General features: G+C 42.1%; 1 long non-coding RNA gene across 1 annotated transcript; it reads right to left on the bottom strand.

The window, feature by feature from the left end:
* Positions 1 to 4,256: 4,256 nt before the first annotated feature.
* Positions 4,257 to 16,619, bottom strand: LOC113926364. Its single transcript, XR_003521294.2, has 3 exons — positions 16,515 to 16,619; positions 14,338 to 14,504; positions 4,257 to 4,360 (listed from the first exon to the last, which is right to left on the bottom strand). It is a non-coding gene; the product is annotated as an uncharacterized LOC113926364 (long non-coding RNA).
* Between the last annotated feature and the right edge of the window lie 1,227 nt (positions 16,620 to 17,846).

Below are 17,846 nucleotides of genomic sequence, written 5' to 3'. Positions count from 1 at the left end.
TCTGCATTTTAGTAAGGAGTCCAGCTCAGTCACAGAGTTGGGGCATCGTGCCCTAGGCTTGCTCTTGCTCACCCTGCCACAGCCCCTTTTCAGGGCAGAAATCTAGGTTAGGCCAGCCAGCGGGGCATGTAGTTTTGTGATTGCTACTATGGCCCTTCATGAGTGTTCCTGTAGAATCATCATTCCTGTGCCAGGAAGAGGCAGCGTGTGACCTCACAGTGGTCAAAACTGACAACTCAGGGTCCCCTTCAGACTGGATCCCACCCCCACATCCGGCAGCATTATCTCGAAGAGGGAAAAAAATGATAGCATGAAAAGTACTGAAGGACCTCTTCCCCAACGGGATTGGTGGAAAACATGCTGGGACTATCTATCTCACAGAAAGTCAGAACAAACAGGAAAATCCCATGAGATGAAGCGCATCAAGGCTTTCTTGTAAGTGATCGTTCCCAGCACTGGCAAGACTGCGGGCCAACAGGCAGCTTGTAGACTGGCGCGGGGAGTGGAGTAGGGGGGGTAGTGGTACCTACTCCCAAGAGCGTAATTTATCAGAACATATGCAGGGAGGATGCTATTATCTCTCTGTCCCAAACCCTCCCTTCCTCTGTTAACAGCTCAGTCCCTCTGCTGTGACCATTCTCCTTCAAGTTCTCCCTCACTCCACTCACCAGGTTTTCTACAAAAACTTTTCATGACCACACACTGCTAAATAATCCCGGTGAGCCCTTCTGTGGGCATTTGGACTGTGGTCTACACAAAAGGCATATATTTCCTTGGAGTGCTAACATGGAAAGATGTAAAGCTGCACAACTAGTCCTAGTATGTCACCCCAGCATTAACTAAGAGAGAAGAATAAACCAATTACATTAAAAAAAAAACAAAATGCGAAGAGATACAGAGTCCTGGAGGCCTTTGTGTTCTGGACCCACTTATTCCTAAGGCCCAGTTCTTATGTCCTGTATCCCTTTTAAGGCACTTACTACTGAAATTCTGTCACTTGGGAACAAAATATATATTGTTCAGTGACAAAAGCAAAATAAGGTGATCCAATTTTGTTTCAAAAAAATGCATCTATGTATGTGTTGAGGAAAATATGGAAGCATCTAGAACAAAGTTTCAATGGTAAATACTTCTAGATGGTGCATCTCAGGAGCAGTTCTCTCAATTTTCTAAATTTTGCCCAATGACCATGTATTTATTACTTGTATAACAAAAAGCTAGCAGCAGAGATTTTGTTAGCTTTTTACATACTTTTTTATTTTTCTCAAAGAGGTACACCTGTACAAAGTTTAGATATTTAAAGCTTTTACTTTTTTAAAGATTTTATTTATTTATTTGACAGAGAGAGAGAACAAGCATTGGGAGCGGCAGACAGAGGGAGAAGCAGACTCCCCGCTGAGCAGGGAGTCCGATGCAGGACTCGATCTCAGGACCCTGAGATCATGACCTGAGCTGAAGGCAGACGCTTAACCAACAGAGCCACCCAGGCGCCCCTAGATATGTAAAGCTTTTAATGAAAAACAGTAGTGCTCTGCCCCATCCCCAATTTCTACTCCAACAGTGGCATCCACGTCTAAAGCAATCAAAAAGATTATTTGGAGAAAAACATAGGTTATTGGAAATAAGTCTTTGGAAATGCAGTTTGGGAATGTTCTGTGAGTCAGATCAGGGCATCCTTGCTATAAACTTAACCATTAGTTAGGGCAAAAGCCTGATGACTCCTCAAAAGGCAGGGCTGAATTCAGACATTGGCTCTCCCCGTGCCCATAGAGGACCCCTTGAATCCCTGTAGGCAGAGGGAACTGGGAGGAGGGTGGGTGGGGTCACTGCAGAGGCCTCTCTGTCCCTCTCTGTCTGAGGCCCAATATGGACCCTGCTGTGACCACCCTACCTCTCAAGGAAAGAAGCTTCAAACACGTTCTTGACAGAAAGTTGCTGCTGAAAACTCTTTGTCACGTCTCCCCCCGGAGCCCCCCTACTTTGTGAACCCATTTCATCTCGAGTTTTTCTCTGGGGAAACCAGTAACAGTTGCATTTCCATCCAGCCCCACCCCCCCATATTTTAATTCTTTCGCCCTCCAAGGCTAATAAGTAGGTCTCATATACTTATAGACTTTTCAACTAAAATATTAGGAATTCTTGTTCTCTTCATAGGAAAATATATTGTTCTAAATAAAAAGTACATTAATGACAGCACACTTAGAAAATACAGGAGCGTGTGTGTCCACAGCCCAAATTTCCGGATAATTCCGTGGCTTGTCTCAGCGGGCCATGCCCAAGTAGTTTCTTCCCCCAAAATGTAAATCCTTCCATGGGCTTTTTCTGTTAGCAAAGATGCAAAGTCATTTCTGTTTTCTTACAGTTCTTGGGGGGAAAAAAAAATCAATGTGAGAGAAATCGCTTTATATATCTTGAATGTTGACCTTTAAGATTTCTCATGTTAGCCTCAGTAGCTCACATTTTACTATGGTCATTTTGGAGCAGCTGTTTTGGAACCCTGTCATGTTTGGACACACTTATACCATTTCGTGATTCTTTAAGAACAAACCATTAAATAAATGTTCAACTTTTCCTTATTATCAAGTTACACGTATAGCCACACGCACCCCTCCCTGAGCCTCATCCTACCCCAGATCCCACCCCATCCCTGAACTTTCTCCAATCCCAGACTTCTATCCACCCCTATGGGGTCATTCGGGGAAGAGGGATGCAATGAAGGTGATAAAGGCAGGTTACTTGGTAACTTATTCTTTTATAAAAAAAAAAATGCTAAAGGTTCAAGGCTCCTCATTCTGTTCTCATTGGAATGTATTAGTGGCCACATCGCAACGGTTTTTCAAAATATTCCTTCAGCGATTCCTGGGTGGCTCAGTCGTTAAGCGTCTGCCTTCGGCTCAGGTCATGATCCCGGGGTCCTGGGATCGAGCCCCGCATCGGGCTCCCTGCTCAGCGGGAAGCCTGCTTCTCCCTCTCCCGCTCCCTCTGCTTGTGTTCCCTCTCTCGCTGTCTCTCTGTCAGATAAATAAATAAAATTAAAAAAAAAAAATTCCTTCAGTCAACACATCCAAAAGTGAAATTAGGGCCCAGGGCCCCAGAAGATACTGGAAGGAAGAAGTCCCAATGTTGTTTGATAGCAACTGAAGTCTGCATAGTGGTATCCCCTAAGGGAATTAGCACGCTTTTTTCCCTTTATTTTTTAGGTTTTGTGGCGAGAAACTACTGGTCAGAAGAATTCTACCCAGTGACCTAAGCTCATAGTGCTGTCCTTGTTACAGCCTGGCCCTGCCTGACTCAGCTGTTGAGCAAATGTGATGGTCCTCCTGACTTCTGTCCCTCCCAACCCCTCTCCGCTTCCACATCCTCTTCCCGAAGCAGCAACTGCGGACACCTAAGAGAACTGGACAAATGCCATCCCGGAAAATCAACCACCTGTTGACTGCCTTTCCTGAACTTTAACCCCCCGCACTCAGTAAAGCATGTTAGCCAGAGCGACCCACTGCTCTGCTTGACTTGTCCAAACTGGAATGCCACACAGTGACAAAGGGCATATGCCAAAATAAAACACACTCTACAACAAAGAAAACCTTACTCCCCTGCCTGTGGCAGGAGACCCCCCCCCCCACACACACACACGCACACACCAGCACACACACATATCGGGTAGAGAAATAAAATCCCGAGATGAGAAGAGAAAGGGAATCCTTTAAAATAAATAAATAAATAAATAAGCTTCTTGTGTTACAGACATTCCTTTGGCTCTCAGCCTTTCCAAGTGGCAAATGGCACCTTCAGTCACGCTCTGTTGAAGTTCATCAATGTGCTTTATTCATCACCGCGGGCATGCACGGCAGGAGTGTGGCGGGGGAACAAGGCGGTGTGAAGGGAAGTGCAAAAGAGCGAAGACAGAAGGATGGAGAAGAAATTGGAGGAAAAAGAAAGGGACATATATTTTTTTTAAAGATTTATTTATTTATTTATTTTAGAGAAAGAGAGAACGGGGGTAGGGGCAGAGGGGAAGGATAGAGAATCTCAAGCAGGCTCCACATTCAGTGCAGAGCCCAACAGGGGGCTCGATCTCACGACCCTGAAATCATGACCTGAGCCGAAATCAAGAGTCGGACGCTTAACGAGCTGAGCCACCCAGGAGCCCCGAAAGGGACGTATTTTTAAATACTGAGAGCAAATACTGTATTCCTGAATTGTAGATCTTCCAAATACATCGCCGCACATCCGTTTCTGTGCCTTCTCAAACTCCAGTTCTCAAATTCCAGCAATGTAACATGTTTTGACTTGATCCACACAAGTGCTTCTTGGTAGAGAAGGATTTCAGAGCGATCTCCTGGGAAATGGATGGGAGGGACTATGGAGAGGCAGACATTTAGACAAGAGAAATCCAGTGTGAAGAGTAAACACTACAAACTGCCATATACGTTACTCACTTTGGATATTTCTGTTACCTTATTATCTTCCCTCACTTCTCTTCCTCGCTCCCTGCCTCTTCCCCATTGCGTTCCCCTGGCTCCCTGGGGGCCCCTGCCTCAATCCCGCGTGCCCTAACAGGTCATAGTCTGAGCATCGCCCCCAGGGTTCCCACCTAGCCCTCAGCCCTGCAGTGATGTGCTGGAATGTCACCAAGCTTCAAACTCGCTGACAGAGTGAAGCTGAGCCAGGAACTCTACCTCTCATCAGCTCAAAGGGGAAGGAGGGCGAATGAGACTAGATCAGGAAAAGCCAAAATTGTCCTGGGGGTGAGAGCTGAGCTGAGCTGAGCTGAGCTGAGCATTAGCTGGGGCCTCTGCAGAGCACCCATTACTCCATGGCCCTCAATAGGGACGTGCGTTTGCTTATCATTTATGCCATTCCTACGTCTCCCAGTGAACACATGAAATGCATCCTTAAGTTTTGCAGTTTGGGTTCTTTGTAAGTGACTCTAAAAGCCCACGATGTAGTGATTCATAATTCTTCTGAAACAGGAATTTGTGTTCCCTCCCAGAGGCTGGTGTCTGGAAGTGAGTCATTTAGGAAGTGAGTGAGCCCCAGGGGGCTGCCCTGCATCTTCCCCCTCAGCTTGGGGCTTCTCATTTCTTCCACATTCTCGTGTAATCCTCACAACAATATAGGTGTCTTTATCAGCATTTAAAGATGATGAAATGACAAAACCAGGTACTTGAGATTTAGGTCGTCTTACAGGTTTTGGACAATTCAAGACAGAGTCAGAGCAAAGCGTGTGATCTGAAATATGTATACGAGGGAAGTAACCCAAACCGGGAACAGATGGTTACTGCCACCAGGCATTGAACTTCACCAGGCGTATCCTCGCGGTCAGGGGGAAATACGGCAAAATTCAACAAACTCAATAGCTTAACACTTCAATCATTAATGCTATTGCTTAAAGTATCATATGTATTTGCTTAGTAGAGAGAAATCTGCTGAAAGAAATTCCTTCAAAGAGCCAGGGCACCATCTGAGTTCAACCTTTTCTGACTCACTGGAATCTGGCAGGCAAATCCCTCCACCTCATGCTAATACGTCTACACCACCAGAACTTACATTCTCAGATTTATTGAAAAGTACTACTTTTTAGTATTATTTTCCTTAAAATAATAACAGAATGGTTTTCAATGCACAAAAAAAAAAAAAAGTGTATCTCAATAGAGGGCCAAGAAAAGAAATAGGCCAGTTCACCAATATCCAACATGCCAAATGATTACAAAAATCTCCAAGGAGTATATTCTTATGAATTCATTTTTTCTTATAAACATATCTGATAAAAATAGTCATAAAACAAAAAAGTAGTAAGCAAATGTAAATGGAGGTCTAAGACTACCAAAAAGCCCAGAGCTTCTACAGGTGAACAATACAAAAACAGAATTACTATTCACTTTAAAGTTGCCCAGAAAATAGAAAAAGAGCAAATGTTACCCAGTTCATTTTATGAAACTAGTGTAATCTTGACTCTAAAGCTATTTATGAACAATACAAATAAAATTTTATATTTTCATTAATATTACCTGGATAATGGAGCAGCTACACCACAGGGTAATAGTCATAATAATGATAATAGTGATAATCCTGGGTAAAATATTAGCTAAGCAAATCTAAAGAGTAACAAAACAATAATAATATGTTATCTGTCAATTATATCTCTTCCCTTCCAATTCTTAAACCTTTCCTTCACCCTTCTATGTCGTCTGGGACCTCCAATGCCATGTTTGACAGTAGTGGTATGGGGGAGTTTCTTTACTTTGTTCTTTTTCTTAAAAGCAATGCACCAAAGTTTCTCTGTAAAATATTGTTTGCTGTTGTTTTTAGGTATATAATTTTTACCAAGTTGAAATATAACTTAGTTTATTAAGAGTTTTTTTTAAAGTTATAAATGGTGATGAAATCTACCAAATGCCTTCTCTGCACCTATTGGAATAATCATATAATTTTCCTCCTTTACTGTATTCTGTAGTAAATTATACTGATAGATTTTTTTTAAATGTTGGACTATGCTTGCATTCCTTTGGGGGGTAAATATACCTGTTCATAACATATTATTCCTTCCTGTTCAGTAAGGAACTCCATGGAAACATTAACGAATAGACAACAGATTCACAGAAGTTCTTTGCAAACTATAAAACAAGAATTGCAACTTGAAACAACTAATATTTATAGTATACAAGAAATCCCTCCAAGCAGCAATAAAACGAAGAAATTAAAAAGTTAACAAGCCTAAAAAGAGATGTTCAAAGTTGTAGTAATCACAGAAGTGCTAATGGAAACAACGGTGAGATATGACTTGACACATATTTAGATTTGCAAAACATTTGGATCTGCATAGAGAAACCCTTGTGTTCTGGAAGAAGTAAAGGCTGAGGAGAGTTCTGGCAAGTCTCAGTAAAAGCGATACGACCATACCTGATGATTCAGAGTTTCCACTCCTAGGTATAGAACCTGAAGAAATTCCCACCCAGGTCTGTAAAAGCACACCACCATTATTGCAATGGTACTTGGGTAGAGGCGGAGGGAAGTTGGCTGCAGCCTGATACCCATCACTGGGAGAGGAGCTGGGTGAAATGCGGAGCAGCTACACCACAGGGTAGAAACACTGGTCAAGGTGTGCTGGTAATAATTTGAACGGCTTTTATACTGGAATCCTGAGTGAGCCAGTAAGAAAGGGAATGAAATCTATAACATAGTATCATTTGGGTAAGTGAAAAATACATATGCACAAAACAACACCCATGCTACAGGAACACATAAAAGCAAAAAGGCACAAATTAAGCTCATTTTAATGCTTGCCTAGGATGGCGTGGGGAAAGATGAGAAGAGGAAGTGGGAATAAAATGAAAGAGGGAGAGAGAGAGAGGCTTCGAGCCAATTCAATGGCAATGTTTAATAACTTGAGAATCCCATGATCCTATTATTTCCAAATAAGGGGAGGAGAGAATATATTCATGAAGAAACATTAATATACTCTTGAAAATAAAGATTCCTTATAGTCTTTTATCAGTGAATGAGCCCACTACCACCCCCAACCTCCCCCACAACATCCCCATTCATCTTCCACCTCCCCCTACCCCATGGCATCGAACTGCAGCAGCAGGAGCTGGGGCAAGAGCACATTTAACATCCCTTAAAACAAAGTTATGAAAGTAGGTCACCCAAAAATGAATATTTAAAAACAAATAAATGTGGTGCACCGATCAATTGATGAACGGCTTTCAGGAAATTGATTTTTGGAAAGTTGACATAAAGCCATTAGGAAAACCTAGGTTCTGATTCTCTATAAGCAACTTCCCATAACACGTTGGAACAATGCCATGTTCCCGGTGTCAGTTCTGTATCTACAAAATTGGGGAAAGCTGGAAATGGAAAAAAAAAATCAATTTTATAAGCCAATGAATATTCAGTAGACCCAAAAGCCAAAGAATTAAATGGTATTTCCAATCTAGCATGTTCCTTCATACAAGGACAGCAATATTCCTTCAACAGTACTAGACACCTACTATGCACTAGGTACCGTGGTAGGAATGCACAGAGATTTCAACTTTTGACATAAAATCTACTCCTAGGACCAAAACTTTCAAAGACCATATATCTTATAAGCAACCAAAGTATAGCATCACTGAGGAAATACTACATAAAATTAAATATGTCTATAATTATTAATGATATAAATATGTTTATAATTATTCATGCATATTTAGTAGGCAAAAAATTGCCAGAAACATTAAGACAAATAGCACATGATTTGCTTTGTTTTTTTTTCTCCTTCTATTGAAGTAAACCTGGCCCCCACACACACTGCAAAGAAAAAGCTTTAAAAGGTCTTCAAGTAAATGTTTTGCCTTTAAGTCTGCATCCTATTCCAAATATAACAGTCTTCCTTTTATATCCTCTCCATAGACAAAGATCTTTATAATATTTTATGCAATTATAAATATAGTTTCTTAACATTCCATAGAAGCAACAATATTTCAGAACGCTAGGCTGGAAGCATCCACATAGGAATGGAGTTTCTGTTGCTTCTCTCCTGAAGATCAGGGGAACTTTCTCTCAGTGACTATCCCCACCCACAATTGTCCTGGCATGTTCTGTCTGCCAGGTATTTCTCAGAGTTCCCAGAAGAGTTTGGTCGTGTTGTTTCTAAATTTTCTCTTAGGTATTACATCATTTGTAGAACCAAATCTTTAACTAGGCAACTACCATGTAATGGAAGTAAAGGAGGGCAGTGGGAGCAATGAGGGTCCCAGTCCCACCAGCCAAGCACCACCTTCCTTCCCATCTCTCTCTCTCTGGTCTCATCACATGTGGAACCACCAGCACATCACAAATACAAGCTTGAAAACCAATGATCCTGGGGCACCTGGGTGGCTCAGTCGTTAAGCATCTGCCTTCGGCTCAGGTCATGGTCCCAGGGTCCTGGGATCGAGCCCCACATCGGACTCCCTGCTCAGCAGGAAGCCTGCTTCTCCCTCTCCCACTCCCCCTGCTTGTGTTCCCTCTCTCACTGTGTCTCTCTCTGTCAAATAAATAAATAAAATCTTTAAAAAAGAAAGAAAAGAAAAGAAAACCAATGATCCTGTCTGCTTCCAAGATTTTATAGAAAAGAAAATGAGACCTGGCAAAGGGGAATATGACCAAGGTCAGATGCCTGCTGAGGTAAGTCTTCTTTGGACCATGGAATTATTATTGACAAGGTAGCAGTGGAGCTAAAATTCACACCCAGATCTTCTATTTCCAGTTTCTTCTCCCTCGCTGGGCATCTTAGCTTACATGTCTATTGTAAAGCAGTGGTTAAGAGCACAAGGGCAGAAATCGGGTTTCTTGGATTACCATTGTGGCTCTGTCACTTATCAGCAGTGTGATTTGGATGAATTAGTCAACCAGTAGATGCCACAAGGTGATAAAATGAATAATGATATCCACCTCATAGAAGTCTCATAAATATTAAGTAAGATGAACCATGTAAAGCACTTAAAACAGGTCTTGGTGTCTAATACACTTTCATTAAATATTGGTTATTATAACCTGAAGAAAAATGACTGAAGGTGTTAATTTATGATAAGTGCTAGCTTTGTCAAGAAACACTTAATTTGATCATATGCTACAGGCAAAGACAATGAAAATACTCTATCCGCTTTGCCAAACATAGAGAAAATTACTGTGGATACTGAAGGTTTCTGCTATTGCTCAAATTTGCCACCAGATGACAGCAGTTGATAATAGGAAAGATAGTTCAGACAACGAGTTGATTAATGCTTCCTCCATTTGCAGCATCAGTAAGAACATCCCTTCACGCTTCATTATACACATAACGTTTGTAAAGCTTTGTCAACGAGCTGTCAAATTTCCTTTCTTCTCTAGAACTTCTATTCTAAGATGTATGCTGACAACAAAAGTTTAAACAGAATACAATCTAATTATATTGGTATAGTTACTACTCAGCATTTTGAGGGAATAATGCTCATAAATATTTAGAAACTATAGAATTTACATTGAACCGGATTTTCACAGTGAATAAGCTATGTCCAAGCCAATACAAGCAGTTGTTCACAAAATTAGATTCCAAGCATAAGGGGGAAAAAAAGCACAGATTCCAGCCCCGTTTGACTTTTAATTGAAGCATTGAAGGGTTCTGTAGAACAGAGGGTTGTAGGAGTCTGATTAAACCTGAAGAACTGAGTGAATCCAGATCTTGCTCCGTCTTCCCAGCCTAAATCATGCTGCCTGTGGCTACCTGCAGACCTCAAGAGAGTAAGAGAGAAGGAGCCTGGGGCGTTGCTTCCGAGAGCTGGCATACAAATGAGCCTCCTCCATCCTTGGGCCAGACAGGAGGAATTTTAGCCTACCAGGTCCAAGGTTCCACCAGAGGACCCCACTCATGGAGAACACCAGCCCGTCCATTGAGAGTATGAGCTCAGAGTCAGACAAGTTGGGTTCAAATTCTGGCTTTTGCCATTTGCTCTCTGGTTGTCTTCATAAAATCGATTTCACCTACCTAAGCCTTCATTTCCTGATTTGTGAAATGGAAATGATGGCACCTTTACTCAAAAACATATAACAGGATTATGTGAACTTTAATTAGTGAGCAGTCAATAAACGTTAGCTACTACTCATATTATTTTTATCCTCACCCAAATATTATACGCCAGGCTCTGAGGATACCGTGTAGAACAAAATAAAGATATACCTTCACAGGTCAGATACAGACAGGCAAATAAATACATACTGACTGTTATAAAAGGGAGAGAATAGGGTTCTATGGGTGGAGGTGCCCTCAGTGGAGGGCAGTTAAAGCCAATCTGAGAAGCAAGAGGAGGCTTCCCTTGGAGAAGGAAAATCTCCACTGGGAACTGAAAGATGAAAATCTTTATCCAGGTGGAGTGTCTGCAACAGAAGGAAGAGCACTTGCTAAGCCCTGGATTTCAGAGATTTCATTTAGCTTATGGCTAATAATAATGATAGCTAACACTTCCCGAGAGCTTAGTATGTGCCAAGCACACTCATAAGTACTTTACCTGTATAAATGCATTTGCTCTTCATAATAACCCCTGTGAAGGACTATCGCAATCCCCATTTTACAGATGAAAAGATTGAGGCAGAAGACCAATTAGGTCACATGCCCAAGGGCATATATCCAGTAAGTGGCACAGCCAGGATGTGGCTCCAGAAACCTGACTTTCAAGGAACTACTAGGTTCTATTTTTGGGGAAGAACAAGCTAAAATGGAGTATTCTCTACTGTAAGTTTGGAGAGACCCCAAAAAGACCAACACAAACTAAAATACAGATCTCCAACCCCATCCAAGAGCACTCAAGAATCAATGTTATCTCTCTGAAGTCCTCAGATCTGAGAATGAAGCAGAGATTGCCCAGAACCCCTGGGACATCTACAGATCAGACCAGCCCCAGAGGAAAAGGCAAGAGCCATCTGTTACCACGAGGGCCTCTCACAAGTAGCTCTCGAAAGCTATGCTCTCTAGCACAGTAGCCACTAGAGCTATGTGTGGCTACTGAGTACTCGAAACGTGGCTAATGGGACCCAGAGGCTGAATTTTACATTCTCCTTAATTTTAATTAAAATTAAAATTTTGAACTTGAAGCAATGTAAAAGATTTCCCTGTTAAACACCAATTTATTGTTCTGGTAGAACTGCATTTCCCTTTCACTGCTGCATCGCCTAAGACCCTTGTACAGTAGTATGTGTGTTGGCAAATACTGTCTTTTCTAATGTCCTTGTTAATTAATTTTTACATTATTGCAGGTTGAAATGATGTTTTAGATGTACTGGATTTAATAAGATATATTTAAAATTCATGTTACCTGTTTCTTTTTACTTTTAACAACATTTTTAAAAATTACACATGTGGCTCACATGTTCTCTCTATTGAACAGGGCTGGTCTAAAGGACCCCTGGACATTCTATTCAGAGTCACCAGTCATCATCAGGGAAGGGTCTGAGATGGAGGATCTGACCCCTCACACTCCAGGTGCTACACCCTTGTGCTTTGAATGTGTGAGTTGCTTGAGCTTGAATTAGAACAAGTCACAAAAATCAGCTTAAAATTTCTTAGCACAACTGGTTAAACCCATGTGTTGCAGTAAAAAGAACACTGACTAGGGAGTCAGACAGCAGGAAGCTCATAAACTAGCCTTAGGTTTCACCAAATTCTTTTTTTAAAAAAAGATTTTATTTATTCATTTGACAGAGAGAATGCATAAGCAGGGGCGGAGGGGCAGGGCCAGAGGCAGAGGGAGAAGCAGACTCCCCCATGAGCCCAGAGCCCAATGTGGGGCTTGATCCCAGGGCCCTGAGATCATGACCTGAGCTGAAGTCAGGCACTTAACCAACTGAGCCACCCAGGTGCCCCCACCAAATTTTTTTTTTTTAATACACACTATGATGTATTTTATTTAAGAATAAGTCATTTTTAACAGATCCATGTCATCCTTTGAATAAGTGAGAATTTCCAAACATTTCACATCCGAGGTTAGGAATACCACTGAGAGTAGGAAAATGACAAAGGGAAAATCTCTTGCATATCAGAGATATCACAAAGCTTACTTAGTAGAGTAAGTTACATAAGTTATACAGAGAGGGCAAAATAAAAAAAAAAAAATAGAAATTCCCAGAAAAAATAGAAGAGGCATGTTCCACTTTAAGAATCTGATCAAAAAATATCAACACTTGGCTCAGGCTGTGAGCTCTGCAATCCTGTGCAATTTTTCATCCCCAGAATGGTTGGCCCTTTTAGACCTGCCCTCCCAGAGAATCTCACCAGAGCCTCCTTTGTGTCTTTGTTCCCTAGGCCGTATATGAAGGGGTTCAGCATGGCCATGGCCACAGCGTACATCACTGAGGCTACTGCACTTGAGTGGGAGCTCTGGGGAGCAGCAGAGCTAAGGTACACCCCTAGACTCATACAATAAAATAAGGAGACAACCGAGAGATCAGACGCACAGGTGGAAAATGCTTTATACTTGCCCTGAGCTGATGATATTCCACGTATGGTGAAAACTATCTTAGAGTAAGAGTAAAGGATCCCATCAAAGGGACCAACAACCAGCAACATAATTGCAAAATATATCACCATGTTATTGAGAAAACTGTCAGACCATGTAAGTTGTATCATCTGATTGAATTCACAGAAAAAGTGGGTGATTTCCAAGACTGTACAGAAGGACAACTGCAACATCATTGATGTCTGTAACAAGGAATGCAAGACACTCAGGACCCAGGACACCAGAACCAGCAGTCCCCAGAGCCGGGGGTCCAAGATGACCGTGTAGTTCAAGGGGTAACAGATGGCCACAAAGTGGTCATAAGCCATCACAGTCAGGAGGAAGTTGTCTAATCCTGCAAAGAGTATGAAAAATACATCTGGCTGAGGCAGCCTTCATAAGTGATCGCTTTGCTCTGAGTCTGGATGTTCCACAGCACCTTGGGCATGGTGGTAGAGGGGAAACAAAGGTCTACAAAGGACAGGTTGGAGAGGAAGAAACACATGGGCACGTGGAGGTGGGAATCAGAGCTGATGGCCAGGATGATGAGTAGGTTTCCAAACACAGTGATCAGGTACATGGAGAGGAAAAGCCCAAATATGAGGGGCTGCACTTCTGGTTCCTCTGAAAAGTTCTGTATAATTTCCTGGGTCCACATGGTGGAGGTGACTTTCCCATAAGGAATGTAGAAATACCCAGAAGTACCCAGAAATTCCTATTCATAGCTTCCCACCACCAAATTCTTTAAACTCCTCATACCTGCTTCCTCATTCCAGGTGGGCTAGATGCTTACTAAGATCGGTTGACATTGTAATCTTTCATGATTAAACCAAGTTATCAGAATCCATCCTGCTCCAGGTCAGAGAAAAACCAGTCCCCAGTCACAAACTCAGCCAGATAACATTTTGGAGATGCGCTTGGCAGTGGAGGAGGGGAGCATGGACAGAAAGCGGGAAGACCAGCACAAGATCTTCACTCACGGGGGGGACAAGTTATGCACACCCATCCACTTGGGTGCTCACACAGCTCTCCCCCAAAACATTATCTGACCATGCACAGATCTTAACCTACCCCCCAGCCAAAGACCCACTGAAAACATGACACTTGAGACCGTTCATTCATTCACCCAGCAAATATTTTGTGTCTATATACCGTCCACAGGCACATGATAGATGTTAGGGATAGGATGTTAATAAGACTGAAAAAAACATGCCTGCCCTCGGGAAACTTAAATTCTGGCAGAAGAGACATTTAAGAAAGCCCTGCACAGATAATTATTTAAGTTAGTACAAAGTAGGAAAAAGAAACACTAGATGTAAAGAAGGCTTAGAACAGGATCACCTACCTCGTCTAGGTGATATTTTTGACCTGCTTGGCAAGCCAGTGCAGCTTAGTGGTGAAGAAATGAGACTCCGGGTGCAGATTGTTGGGTTCAACACCCAGTCATGCAGTCAACCAGTGGTGTAATTCCTAATCACATGGTTCAGCCCCTCTATTCTTTATTTTTCTCACCTGAAAAATAGGGATGATCGTGGTAATACTATCTACCCATGAGAATGGTTGGAAGGAGTTAATGGGTCAGTATAGGACACAAGTGGGCCAATTAGAACACCCTTGGCAAAGAGTAAGCACTACAAGCCAGGGTTTTGCTAACATTGGAGATTCCAATCGACTCTGGAGATCTCTGAGATATCCATTTGCAGCCGAGCCCATTTTAGAGACTTTCTTTATTCACAGCGAAGAGAGGAAGATTGTCTTTGGGGCCTGAGCCAGTCGCCCACATACAAATTACAAATGCTAGCCTGCCGCCAAACAGCGCCAGGTGTCAGCATAGAAACAATTACTTCCATAAATTTCTGGCCCCAGAAAAGCAGCTGATAATGCACAGAAGAGCAAAAATCAGGGCTAATAAATATTGGAAAAATTTTCCACGTATACCAGTCTTTAAGGAAATGTAAATCATACAGCTAAAGGCAATTCGTTCTGTATCAGTTAGCAAGATATGTACTGTTATTAAATGTCAGTGCTTTTTTTCTTTTAGTGCGATGGCTTATGATAACAGTGTCAGTAAGGATTCGGCTCAATCTATTCATTTCATTCACTAAATTAAATAATGTGTACTTTCCTTGCTAGTAGTAATAGAAATTGGAATCCAGGTTTGCAAAAAGTAACTTGATAATATGTAACATGATTTCCAAAAATGTTCATACCCTATCAACTGCACTTTTAGAGTCCTAAGAAAATAATCTAAAATGGAGACAAAGATTTATATGCAGAGATGTTCATCCTGCTATTATAGCAGAATACTAGAAATAGTCTAATTTCCCGATAATATGGAAACGTTAAACAAATGTTGGTATATCCACAAAAAGAAATTTTAGGCGCCCATTAAAAATATTCATGAAGATTTTTAATCACATGGGGAAATATATATCATACAATTTGAAATTTTTTTAAATGTCAGATATAAAATTGTATATCCAGGCTAATTTCAGCCACATATGATGATAGACATAGAGAGACGTGAATGCTGTGATGCTTTTAGGGGCTGATGGGATAATTGGTGAATTTTTTGTTCACATGAATATTTTTCCACCAGTTCCCGTTTTTCAAAATGCGCATAGAAGTATTATTTGCTTTAATGTTCTTCCAAGGTAGGAACAATAGGTATGGGCACGTGACTGGAGATTTTCAGGATTGTAAGCAGGGCCACATTTGAAAGAGTAGCTACAGGCCATGGAGCACCTAATTCAAGCCTGCAACCCCAGGATTTAGGAATACAAAAGACGGGTCTCTGAGCACACCATGGCGTAGGATAATTTATCCTTTGCCCTTTCATATTTTTTTAAATTTATTTATTTGACAGAGAGATACCCAGCGAGAGAGGGAACACAAGCAGGGGGAGTGGGAGAAGGAGAAGCAGGCTTTCCGCCGAGCAGGGAGCCCGATCCCAGGACCCTGGCATCATGACCTGAGCCGAAGGCAGATGCTTAATGACTAAGCCACCCAGGCGCCCCTATCCTTTACCCTTTCAATCTTGGCTCTGCACCCTTCCCTCATCCTACCCTTACTCCCAGACTTTCTCTCCTGGTTTCCTACGTGCCCTTGGAGTATCAGGAAAGGTTCTTTGAAAGTAGTGCCCACCACCATGTGTTTAATTTAACATCACTTGTTTTAATAAAAAGAGTTTCAGAGAATGGGCAAAGCTTATAGGCAAAGAAATTTACCTCCAATAGTGGCATCCCAAGCACTACCGTGACTGCCTGGTGACAGAAACGTGATGACCAGACCATGTTTCAAAGATGTGCCTTCAATCTCCCTAAATGCAAATGCAACCCTGGGCTGTGGTGTCTGAAGCTTTACACATTCTGACTCCTTTCCCTGAGAGCTTGTTTGGAGGTTCTAGCAGGGGAGCGCTGCTACTCGTATACCCTTGACCAAAGAACGGTCCTCCTCTATAGGGGAAAGTCGTCCTTTCCCTGTGGACACTTTCCCTGTGGACAACAAGAAGGTTTCACTCACCCACATGGATTTTCAGTCTCAACTCTGATCCTGAAGACTCACCCGAATGTGGAGTGACTCTCACAAAAGAAAACCCAGCTGTATTGGTTTTCCTCAATCCTCGCCCCCACTTCAGGCTCCTTCTTACAGCTTCACACCTAAGACCCAAGTATCGAATCAAACAACTCTGCAACAAAATTTTCACTCCTCAGCAGCTACATGAGAGTAACAAAGATGGGTGTGGCTTTCCAGGGGGGCCCCCCCCCGCATCTCAAAAGATTCTTTTTATTATGGAAGCATGTATTCTGATGACCATGAATGCCACAGTTAAACCCAGCCTCTGGGGCCAGGCAGTCCTTGGCTCAGTTGCCTGAAGAACATACAAGAGTACCCCTGGCTTTTGCAACGACGTGGATGGAACTGGAGGGTGTTATGCTTAGTGAAATAAGTCAATCAGAGAAAGACATGTATCATATGACCTCACTGATATGAGGAATTCTTAATCTCAGGAAACAAACTGAGTGTGACTGGAGTGGTGGGGGTGGGAGGGATGGGGTGGCTGGGTGATAGACATTGGGGAGGGTATGTGCTACGGTGAGCGCTGTGAATTGTGCAAGACTGTTGAATCACAGATCTGTACTTCTGAAACAAATAACGCAACATATTTTAAGAGAAAAGAAAAAGAAGAAGATAGCAGGAGGGGAAGAATGAAGGGGAGTAAGTCGGAGGGGGAGACGAACTATGAGAGATGATGGACTCTGAAAAACAAACTGAAGGTTCTAGAGGGGAGGAGGGTAGGGGGATGGGTTGGCCTGGTGATGGGTATTAAAGAGGGCACATTCTGCATGGAGCACTGGGTGTTATGAACAAACAATGAATCATGGAACACTACATCAAAAACTAATAATGTAATATATGGTGATTAACATAACAATAAAAAATTAAAAAAAAAAAAAGAGTACCCCTGGCTTCCTAATGTGTTATAGGCAAGAAAGAGGGATTGTTTTTTCCGGGGTTGTGGTAAAATGCTGGTACTCTGCAAGATCTTACATCAAAGACATCTGAAGAACAAAGCTCACCATTACATCTATTTCTATAAAAGATTCTTTTTTTTAAAGATTTTATTTATTTTAGAGAGAGAGAATGAGAGATAGAGAGCATGAGAGGGAAGAGGGTCAGAGGGAGAAGCAGACTCCCTGCCGAGCAGGGAGCCCGACGTGGGACTCGATCCTGGGACTCCAGGATCATGACCTGAGCCGCAGGCAGTCGCTTAACCAACTGAGCCACCCAGGCGCCCTCTATAAAAGATTCTTAAAATTTTGGACAAAATATTGTATCTTCTGACCGTTTTTC

Source organism: Zalophus californianus, chromosome 7, assembly GCF_009762305.2.
Source record: "Zalophus californianus isolate mZalCal1 chromosome 7, mZalCal1.pri.v2, whole genome shotgun sequence".
In the NCBI taxonomy this organism is placed as follows: domain Eukaryota; kingdom Metazoa; phylum Chordata; class Mammalia; order Carnivora; family Otariidae; genus Zalophus; species Zalophus californianus.
The sequence above is the reverse complement of the archived record's forward strand: the minus strand, read 5'-3'. Positions and strand labels throughout refer to the sequence as shown.